This window comes from Diprion similis, chromosome 2 (assembly GCF_021155765.1).
Source record: "Diprion similis isolate iyDipSimi1 chromosome 2, iyDipSimi1.1, whole genome shotgun sequence".
In the NCBI taxonomy this organism is placed as follows: Eukaryota; Metazoa; Arthropoda; class Insecta; order Hymenoptera; family Diprionidae; genus Diprion; species Diprion similis.
Window position 1 is genome coordinate 3,375,213 of NC_060106.1, and position 11,398 is coordinate 3,386,610.

An 11,398-nucleotide genomic window follows, 5' to 3' on the forward strand; every position below is an offset into this window, starting at 1 on the left:
AATCGAAGCTACTCTAAATTGGCTTTCGAAATCAGTCTAGGAAATTTGTCCGTCAAATATAGGGGGCTTCACCAAAGCGAAAGGTTTCAGATTTTGACATGCTTCATGGTAGCCTCCGGGGAGGCTTAAGAAAGACTCGTCCAGGGTATTTTGAGGGGCATTCCGCATCGCGTTTACAATGCGGTCATGCCTGACTATCGGGCGAGAGGGGGGTACATCGAATGTTGCCCTCTCTCACATCTCTGGCCTAGTTTGTGTGGTTGGTTCTACAAATTGTGGGAAGAGGACAGACCTTAGGTTTTCCTGGTTAGGGGAAGGCCTGGGAGTTGGTTCAGGAGAGTGTTGAGAAGTCTGTTGATTCTCTGACCGTTTTCAGGGCCGTCACCGTGGCCCGGAACAGCTCACGCATCTGAGACTCCGAACTGTCTTTTTCCTTTTGTTGTTCCTGTAGAAGAGCTATAAGTTGTTGCTGCTGCCTTTCAGCAGCTTGTCGCTGTTTTTCAGCGATTTCCTGGAGTCGCTGCTGTTGTTGAGCTGTGGCTTCCAGGAGCTGTCGAGCTGCCGTTTCCTGTTGTGCCTGCAGGATCTTGAGAAGATCCATGGTGGACACATCAGTTGATGAAGGCGCGGCTAAAGGGATCTTGCAAGTGACGGGAACTGAAGCCGTTGCAGTTGAAACAACCGACGCAGGGAGTTGTGGACCCGTTCTAGAGGGGCTATCTCCACAACTCTCCCGACGACGCGAACGAGTACCACGGCTTACGCTCATTTTACAATTCGCGCACTGAGTCGAAACCGTTAAAAGCTCTATATCCCGCTTCTGACGCCAACGTTGGACGACGTTACGAAAGAATACTAGGTTCACGAGCTTAACATGATTACGAATCAAAAGGCGTAAATAAATGAGAGAAATGCTTTGAAAAGGCTTTTATGTCAAAAAGACGAGTATTCCGTTTAAGGTCTGAAATGAGACTGTTTTTACAATAATATGTGTTTCAATAGCAACCTCATTTTCTTTATAACATATAAGTGTCTCTACATGATGACTACTAGATCATCACAAAGGGGGGTAAAACGGGAGATTTCTCCCCTTGTCACAATATAAATGAACGAAAAGAAGGGGAATTTTACAAAAAATGGAGTTATTTAGGCTCCTCATTATCGTAGAACAAAATTCAGGACGGAAAAATTCGTAGCAAAATAGCAGATTTCCAATGCATTTTGTCGCATTTCGACACGACCATGTTTTCCTGATTGTTTTTCAGGTCGAAAAATGTCGTTTTTTTGACGCCACTTTGGAAGATTTCAAATTGCAAAAATTGATTTTCAAGTAATTGTATGTTGTAGTTCAACTTTTTCACTATCCAAAACCGTTTCGTTCATTGCTCTACAGTCATCCGCAGGGCAAGAAATAACAATCCAATGGGACACCTTTTTTAGTTGTGAATTAGATTGTTGCTAAACTGTCAAATTTTTTTCAAGCAAATCCAAACTGTAGTTCTTAATAGTTAAGAATTCCCCAAATCCACAATTGCAACTAACCAAATACATTTTTTGTAAAATAGTGGAAAAAAATGCCCTTTTTTATTTTCCGATCGCAATAGTTGAGCGAAAAATTGGAATATCTACAATTCTACATCGGGTCAACGCTAATCGATAGATTTTTCAATTATCCACAACTTTTAATTGAACTTTTTTCCGATCCAACCAATAGTTTTCATTATATAAGCGAAAAACAAAAAAAGAAATCACTGGTTTCCGGCATTCAACCGCTAATTATTGCTAAACGTACGGACAGAATCTGGTGCAAGCATTAGAGGATAATAAGGACATGCATTGCTGCCGAAACCCACAGTTACTTTTCGGGTAGGCGAAAATTTTACGAAAAGAGTTTATTTGCCTGGACTAGTAGTGGTTCAGGCATCGGAAGAAAATCAATTCCAGTTCGAGCGGCCTGAGTTCTCGCTACCAGAACAGAACTTTTTTTTCAGTGAAGGGTCGCTTTAATCCATTGGCTCAAAGTTTTTGAGCCAACTGACCTGCACGGTGTTTTCAGCGATATGAATAGTCCCTCTACTGAATTACGGATGCCTCGCGTTCTTTCTAAATAGGACTCCAAAGTCGACATAGGGCAGATAGTTTGGTCTTCCTTGCATCGAGGTATGATGAACAGCGGCTGTTTTTTTATTAAGACCAAATGTCTGTTTGGATCTGTAATCTCAATTTCCAGGGAGTTGTGATTTCTCTCTATGTTGTTGATCTTAATGAGAGACAACCTCTGCATTCGGTGACCAGTGATGAACGCCAGTAACGTTGTTAACTTTTTGGACAGTTTTTCCAATGAAATGGTATTGTTAGGGAACATTGTCGATGAATAATTCAGGACAGCCTTCGGGTTCCACGTCTGTTTATAGTTTGGGGTCGTAGGCCTTAGTTTTGATCCCCCTTTAAAAAATCTGTTCAAACGGTTATCCTCCGTTATCTCGGGTCCCAGAATCAATGATATCGATGATCTGGGTGTATTCCGGGGTTCCGTACTTTGCGCCTCGTTGGTATTCCTGTGTGAGGCATTCTAGGATGTCTTGAATCGAGCCTTTATATGGATTTATAGGCTTGAGGTTGCAAAATATCCACCATCTCTTCAGTGTACAATCGTATTGTTTAATTGATAATTTGTAACGGACTAATCGCGCTACTTGTTTCTTTTTAAATATGAATAAAAATAAAGAATAAAGAAAAAAATAATATTATGGGACTTGTGTCTCTATTTGCAACATGTTTTTTTTTTATGTAAATTATTGTCAATGATGTAAAATTAAAATATGTATACTAAAATAAATAAAGATGTAAAAATAAAAGATGTATACTAAAATAAATAGAGATATAAAAATAAAAGATAAATAGTCAAATAAATAGAGACGTAAAAATAAAAAGTATATAATAAAATAAATATATATGTAAACATATAACAAAAAGGAAAAATATACAGTAAAAATAAAAAATAAATGTAAAAATAAAACTTATCCGTAATATGCCTCGTGGAATTATTTCTCGTAGTTGTCTCTATTTAACAATTTCACCTCCGTCATTGTACCTCGCTCTTCGTTTTTATTCAACCGATGATGGCTTTTCGTAGTTTTGTTTGTTTTGTTTTTTTTTTTTTTATTATATATCTATCTTTTATGAATAAAGGGTCTTCGCCACGATTATCAATTTCAAATTTAAATCATTACTGTCTATTACGGAATTTTCACTTTCGAATGAAATGCTCTTTTCGAGTAGACACCTTTATTCTATCTGGTCGACCGAGGAGTGAGAGCTAGGTTTTGGCGAAGACCGATATGGTGAACGCACCCACCTAGGTCAAGCCTGATGCCTATGAAGCTGGCTAAATTATATTTACGGGCGGGCTTATTCAAACTGTTACAAATTTGCTCAGGGATGAGATCATGATTTTCATTGACTCTGCGGGCACGTGTTTCAACTGGAGTCCTTTCCGGATAGCGTCGCAGCAACCAGGGTAAGGTTCATCCAGAGAGGATGCGGTTCTCTATTTTAAGAAATTAACAGATTAACGTCTTGTCTGAAATAAACCGGTTTTGATACACGCATGGCACGAAAAAAATGGAACTAGGGATTCAATAGCCAGTTCAGGATTAAATCTATACCACGAGCTCCATCGTTTTCAATTTTCAGTAGGAATTTCAGAATTATTATGAAAGGAGGGAATGCACAGAAGAATAATTTATTCCATGGTATTGTAAATACGTCTACTGCCTCACAGTTCGATTCTTTACGCCAGGAGACGAAGTGGGAGCACTTGTTGTTCACTCTACTCGCAAAAATATCGATTTCAGGTCTTCCGAAATTCCGAACGAATTTTCAAAATGCACTGTCTGATAGCACATATTCTCTCTCTTGTTTAAGTTTACGTGATTTTCTGTCCACCTCGATATTTTTTCGTGAATTAATGTACGACGCAAAAATCCAGATATTTCTTTCCTCGCACCACCGCCAAACGAACTGGGCTAGTCTGTTCAAGTTTTCATACTGAATACCACCCATTCGAGTGATGTACGATATTGCTACTGTGTTATGGAGGGGTAAGAGTACATCACAATCGTGCCGATCTTCTGTACATTTGAGTTCAAGGTACGCTGCCTTTAGTTCTAATACATTAATAGGCAATTGACGTTCTTTGTGGTTCCAAAAACCATGAGACCTTTCATCGTTGCAAGCAATTCCCCACTCCGATAGAGAAGCGTCTGAAGAAATTTCTAAACAGAAAGCTGGTAGTTTGATAGAATTATTAGTACTAGACCCTTCATTCAACCATCACTGGAGGTCTGCTGATACCTTGATAGTGACATCAGGGTATCAAAGTTATTCTCATTTTTTAACAAGGCTAAATATTTTTCTCTTTCCAGGATTTTAGTGTGGTCCCAACTATATTTGATGGCAGGCTGTTGGCTGAGACTAGGTGGCCTCCAAACTTGGCATATACTATGATCTGGCATTTGCCAATTCTTAAGAATTTTCTAACCAACTTCCGTACTTTGTCTGTCTCTTATTGAGTTAATTCCACTGTCATCCTGACGGAGTCGTAAATAAAGCCTAGGAACTTGCACCTTTTACTCCGGTTAAGGTTACTTTTTTCTGTATTCATAACGAAACCTAATTTCTCCAGTAGAGTGCGAGAGATCCTTGTGTTCTCTTTACATTCTGCTAACGAATTGCTGACTAGGAACAAGTCATCCAATTAGATAGATGATCTATGACCTTGATTTCTCAGGTTTGTTACAATTGGTTTGATAATTTTATTCAAAACATAAGGAGCAGTGCTGAGCCCAAACGGTAAACAATTAAACAACTCGTGGTTAAATATGAATCTAAGATGTTTTCTATCAGTTAGATAATATTGTAACAGTTCTACAATCTTGCAATTCGAAGTGTTCTGTCAGAACGAATTCATTCCACAGTTTGAGGTTTAAAATTAATCTGTAAGTTCCATTTGGTTTGGGGACTAAAAATATGTTTAAAGTGAACTGATCTTTGGCCCATTTACACTTCCAGATTGCCCCTTTTGATGCTAATTCAGATATCAATCTGACTAAGGTCTTTCTTATATGAAGTGACCAAGATCTTTCACTCGGAGCAGATGATTGAAAAACTTTCGATCTAAACGGTCTTTTATAGCCCTGGATCCATGATGAAATAACTGGATCGTTTGTCAAAAGATGCCAAGCATTGATATAGCCAGTCTTCCGGCGGTAACACTCACACCCTCTACATTTGCCTCCTTGTTGTTTGCTGATACGGTTTCCGGGTTGTCCTCTGGTGTTGCTGAGATCTCTGGAGTTTGCTGTTGTTGTACGATGCCGAAGGTCTGTAAATGAAGGTTTTGGCTTCTGCCGGGGTCTTTATGTTTTTTGGATAACAATCCCTGAGACTTCGGAGCTGTCTTTAAATCAGTGCTTAAGCGTTGAAGTTTCTGTTCTGCATTTATCTTCTCCTTAAGGTCCTTCCCAAACAGCCATTCGTCCGGGATAGTTGCATTAAGAGTATCCCTAAAGAATACGTTAACATTCAATACTATCAGACTCTTCCGAATCTCTGTCTGATCATGTTGAAGGTCAGCTAAGAAGCAACCAATATCGCTCACATGTTCTATCAGCAAAATATGCATTTGGTTCGTTCTTTTCTAGTTTGAAAAGAATGTTTCAGGCTTTTGCGACTGCGCCTAATCTAGCGACTATCTTTTCTTGTTTTTCAATAATTCTGGCATCCTTTTTTTGTAACAGTTCCTGTACAAACTCTTTCACTTCTGGATTCACCTTGAGGGGATCGATATGAACAGAATTCTGTGGTGGAGGATACTTTTGTAAAATTTCGGCCTTCTTCCAATTCTGGTTCTTCGTCCCGTTTCTTATCAAGTTCTTAATTTTAGTTTTCCAAGACTGGACGATTTTGAACTTTATTGTTCTCGGTGGTTGGTTCTCTGACGGTGCGCACCTCGTTAATTTCCTGAGCTTCAGAGTCGAGCTTTTCTTGATCGGTGTCACTGATATCTGCCTCTTCAGGGTTGACGTTCTGGTGGGACTCTGGGCTGACCTTGATCGACTTCGGCTGTGACTGCGACTGTGGCTACGCCTGCGACGGTGTCTCGCATAGTCATCCTCGGATCCAGAAAAATCCTGGTATCCTCAGGCACAAGGAACCATTTAGTTGTTAGTCACCATCTGACAATTCTGTGTCGAATTCTGAAATATTTTTTGATCTTATTTTTTGAGTTGTTACTCAGTCTCACTAATCGGGTCAAAGCCCGCATCAGCTGTTTCCCTAGGCATTTCCAAAGAAACAACTTTCGAGTAGACATTTTTCTGATCTGAGTACCAACTTTTTTCATGGGTGAGGCCCAAGAGTGATTTTGTCCTTATCTACGCCAGAGTGCTGTGGTCTGAGTAACAACTCGCTCGTCCAGCTAGCCTAGACTAGTGGCCTTACACTTATTCGTAAGCGTACAAGTGATTTAACCATTCGCTCCTCCGATCAGTGTTGTGACAGCGACGAAGCGCCTTCCGTTCTAAAGCATAGTAAAGTTTTAGGTTAGCTTACTTCATTTATGTTTGCGATGTTTTTTCCTTTGTTTTCGTCGTAATTCGCCTTCCTACCGACAAAGTCGTCGTACTAGACTGTTGTCGTCCTTGAATTGCTCAGGTGATATGCTCCTATCCTTTCTTTTACTCATTTTAACTTTAGTATATTTGGTTAGACCGACACAAAATGAAGGAATGAAATCCTAATCAATGCAACGCGTCAGATAATTTTTCGAGTGGCTTTGAATAATTTAACGCAGCCTGATGGAAAGTGGGGGCACTACATTTTTTCTTAACAAAGAGGCGCAAAGTACAATTTCACTGTACTCAGAAATACCACCATAAAAGTTTTTCTGTAGGCGATCTGATAAATGGGATTGTTTACACGTCAAATATAAAATCAAAATGAATGGTTTCAACGCAATTTTCACGGTCTTACCTTGAAGCTGTGCAAATATACCATTCGAGAAAGTTGAGTGGACAGTTGAATATGAGCTGTGAAAAGCTCGCAGTGTGTATGTAAAAGGAAAAGAAAAACGAGGTTTGGTGCTTAAAATTGTACCCAAAGTTCAAATCATTACTTGGGCTTGGGCTGTTCATTGCTATTTTTAAAAACAATATTCATGAATTCATTTTACACCTTTATCTTAGCTCTCAATAGAGAGGAATTTTTAGGCAGTTGCTTGATTTGAGAAACGTAAGGGAACTGTGGTTAGTGTGTTGAATGTTATCAGAACTAGCAAGGGATTCTCAGTACCAATCCTGAGGTGAAAAATTTCACAACCGTAGGAAAAGAATGTGGGGTGATTGATAACACAGTGAAAAGCAATTCTCAGAACTATTACCTTTCGAATGTCACGTGGTGGGCGGTTGATAATACTGCAATTATCGATACTCTCAACTGTGGAATGTCACGTAGTTGGTATCACACTGGATTTAGGACTCCACAAATAGTTCTTGGTCATGGGGAAAGAATGTCGCGTTGTTGATATTGTGGGCTGATATTACACCGGCATTCGGATTGGTAAAAGTTCACGTCTCCGTTGTACTCATTACGTGTCAGTAGTAGGAACCTTTGTGTAGAACTGATATTGTATTGCTACTAAAGTAATTTGAATTTTATTTCTCAAAGGCATTCAGCTGCCAGATGGTTAGTGGAAAAATATTTTAACGATTCTCTTTTTCTTCGCTGTCGGCATATGCCCTTAAATATTGACTGTATAAGAAAAAAAATGTGAAGACGAGAACTGTCAAAAATTCAATTCCTCACAAGTTTGTTCATGTTTATTCATGCTCTGAAGTTAAAAATAAACGGCATAATACAACAGTTTTATTCCGACGTTTTTTCACGTTTAATTCGAGACATATCGATTTTAAAAAATTAATGGAAAAACCAAAGTTATACAAAATTGAATTTTCTATAAGTTTGGTCATTGAGATTTCTCGTTCAAATTGTTATTTGAGTTATTTGAGAAAAACCATTTTTCATTAAATTCAAAATGGTGGACATAAGCAACAGCAGGATTCGGTCGCCATTTTGAATTTATACTACCAGTGACCTCGCCTCCAATGGTTAGAACAAGAAAGAGCGACGACAGAATTATTGCAAGGTTGAAAGTTTAAAGTAATTGGGTTAATTGTGAGAAGACATCGAGAACTCAACGTGTTTATAACATTTTGGGATTCCACCATAAAAGCTCTAAATTGATCTTATAAAAGATATCGCGAGATTTTGTTGGGCACCTGGCGTAATAGATACCCCTTTCGATTGTCAGCTTCGGTAATCCTCAGCTGTATTTTTATGTCACCAGATAATTCAGTACCACGGAGAGGAGAAAGGTGATGTGTGAAGAGAAAGATCAGACTTTTGAAACGTTAAACAATTTATCAAAATCAAGTGAAATAATACATTCTGTAATCAGAGCGATACAAATAACAAAAAAGAAAAACAACACTAAGTTCACTATTCGCGATTTCAGAAAAAAAAATAAAAAAAAACATAATATCAAATAAAAAAAAATCTAAGCATGCTAGTCGCACGCTCAATACGAAACCGAAACGTAACCAACAAGATCCATAAAGATTATTCGAATAGGCTAGTTGCGATCGATCTCAACTTAATATTAATTACGGTGCTCACTCGCCGAGCACAAAATCTAAAGAACAACGGCAAATCTTACAACTACTCATGGTGCTGATCGCCAGAGAAAATAGATAAATTTTTTAATACCGTCGATGTGCTATTCGAAACAACGCGACAGAAAAATCCTAATAACCAAAACGCTAATGTCTAATTTAAAACAAACAACGGAAAGAGATGAATTTATTAACATGGTTGGTGCGTTACTCGCAACGATACGAAAAGCTTATTGCTATTTGCGCTATTCGCAAAATGCTCGATAACAAAAAAGAAAAAAACGCCTGTACCACTAAGCGGAGCGCTCACACACAGCGAGAAGCGACCTAGCAGATAGATGTCACTTTCAAAATGCGGTAACGCGGCTCGACCCCTTGTAGCGGAATTTGACTGCAAGCAATTTGGAAACGAATATTGATATTGAATCTTTTTTGTGTTATCATTAAATCGTTATATGACAACTATATCTGTTTGACTGTTTGCCATTTTCATCACTCAAAGATAAAAGACGGCATAGAGTGAACTCAGTAAAGTGTACGGACTGATTATTCTGTGTCCGGGACGATCCTTGGTTAGCTTAAGCCTGACAGATAGCCAAGGTATTCCGCTCTGGTCTGTGGGTTCCGTTGATGAACGCAAATCGAGATAGGCACGTCAGCTAAAACTTTCAAAGTTGAAGTCTGAGGAGGAATGTGGTTCAGGCGTAAAAAATTCAAATCCATGAAATAGAATGGAGCATCGAGAAATCTTCGTCTTCGAAAAAGGGTGCAATGCAAAGTGTCAAAACTTTTTGTGTCTACTGAAAATTTGGAACTCTACTTTAACTTCACACCAAACAAACTTAACACTACGCGTAGTCGTGAAACGCAAGCTATAGTCAGCACTGGCGCTAGCTCACGTCACGCCTCGTGTGAGCCTTGCAAATCGGGCCCCTCGTAAAAATTTTTCAACTACTCAAATCTCAAAATACAACTCTGCGAAATTTTTTATTTGCAAAAGTTGAAATGATATCTGCAAAATCTAACTTTGCTGCCAATTTCATGTTTAATTGACATTGGAGCTAGGCATTTCAGCCGGTCTTGGCACATCATATATAGTGGATCATAAATAAGTTTTTATAGCCTCACCTTTGAGAATGCCCTTTCTCCTGACGCAGAAGTTACGAGTAATGTTGGAAAAAATCATTCATCAATAATGATCAAGATCAAGAAGGAAAAACTTCTTGGTAAGTCGTTCAGCCCGAGCGTATGCATTAAGCATGCCCGTATGCGAAAATGTACTCCAATTATTTGTTCAAAGCCAACACTTGAATGAAGCCTATACTATAATAAAAAATAACTATTTAATAGCTCAACTGAACCATCCTCTAATAAACAATATATTCACTTCGATTCACCGATTATCTTAAAACCCAACACATCTAAAATTGCAAAAAAAGCTTTGATCTCTATGATCCCCAGGACTTGAGTAAAGTGCTCTCCGAACGGAGCCGAAATTCAAACATAGGCACTATCATTCGCAAAATTTCCGTAGTTCTTAGTGGTGCTCGTATTACAAATTTCTACAATTCTAGATTATCGTTAGCGTTAATATCCGCTGTTGTGGACCACTGATTGGGTGCCAGACTCGCCGGTGCTCTGTAGTTCGGTAGTGGCGGGTTGAGGAATCTGCAACGCTGTGCGATTCTGGTGTTTTGCGGGGGAGGCTATATTCGCTGGCCAATAACGGGAATTTTGTCCACCTTGATTTTCCATACGTCAGAGCTCACGTGAGGCCCTCTGCTCGCAGTAGTAGCCTCGCTATCGTCGGCCTTACGTCGAAGATCTCTGCCCCTATCTTCCTGTCACAGACACTCAAAACAAAAATGAGCAATAATCTTGAAATATGATTCATTCGCAGGCCTGTAAAATGTTTTCTATCAGGGTTTGGGATGCGTGACCCTCGTCCTGGCTCTCGTATCCGAAATTATTGACGATTATTATCGCAGAATCTCTACTTTCGGGTTCCGCTAAGGGTTCTTACAGTTGTTTGTAAGACAGATGAAAATACTACGTTACAATATTTACTAGAGGAGCTTGGCTTCAGGTGCCCAATCCCCATTTTGAGTTTGTTGTTTGGGTGTGTGCGTGTGCGTGTGCGTGTGCTTGTGCGTGTGCGTGCGTGCGTGCGTGTGCGTGTGTGTGTGTGTGTGTGCGTGCGTGCGTGCGTGCGTGCGTGCGTGCGTGCGTGCGTGTGTGTGTGTGTGTGTGTGTGTGTGTGTGTGTGTGTGTGTGTGTGTGTGTGTGTGCGTGTGTGTGTGCGTGCGTGTGTGTGTGTGTGTGTGTGTGTGTGTGTGTGTGTGTGATAGACTTTTATATATTGCTACACTTTTTAGTGTAACGAATAAAACGAGGGTAAGAAGCTTTGTTAGGTGAGCAATTAAAAGGCGCTAAATGAGAATTATGCTTTGAGAAAAATGTATTTGGGGTGAAGAACGTGTTATCAGCTCAAAGTCTGAAACAGATCTGTTTTTACAATAATAGCGGTTGACGCAGCAACCTTATTCATTTGATGACATAAGAAGACTTAGTTTTCTTGCGTCACATGCCGACTACTAGATCATTAGAAAAGGGGGTAAAACGGGTGATTTTATCCTTTGTAACAATATTTATATAAAATAAAAAAT

At 39.3% G+C, this 11,398-nt stretch overlaps 1 protein-coding gene across 1 annotated transcript in view; it reads left to right on the plus strand.

Annotated features, from left to right (window-relative positions):
- LOC124411537 (two pore potassium channel protein sup-9) overlaps positions 1 to 11,398 on the plus strand; it is a 167,443-nt gene that overhangs the window by 138,383 nt on the left and 17,662 nt on the right. The gene's annotated exons all lie outside the window — the stretch shown is intronic.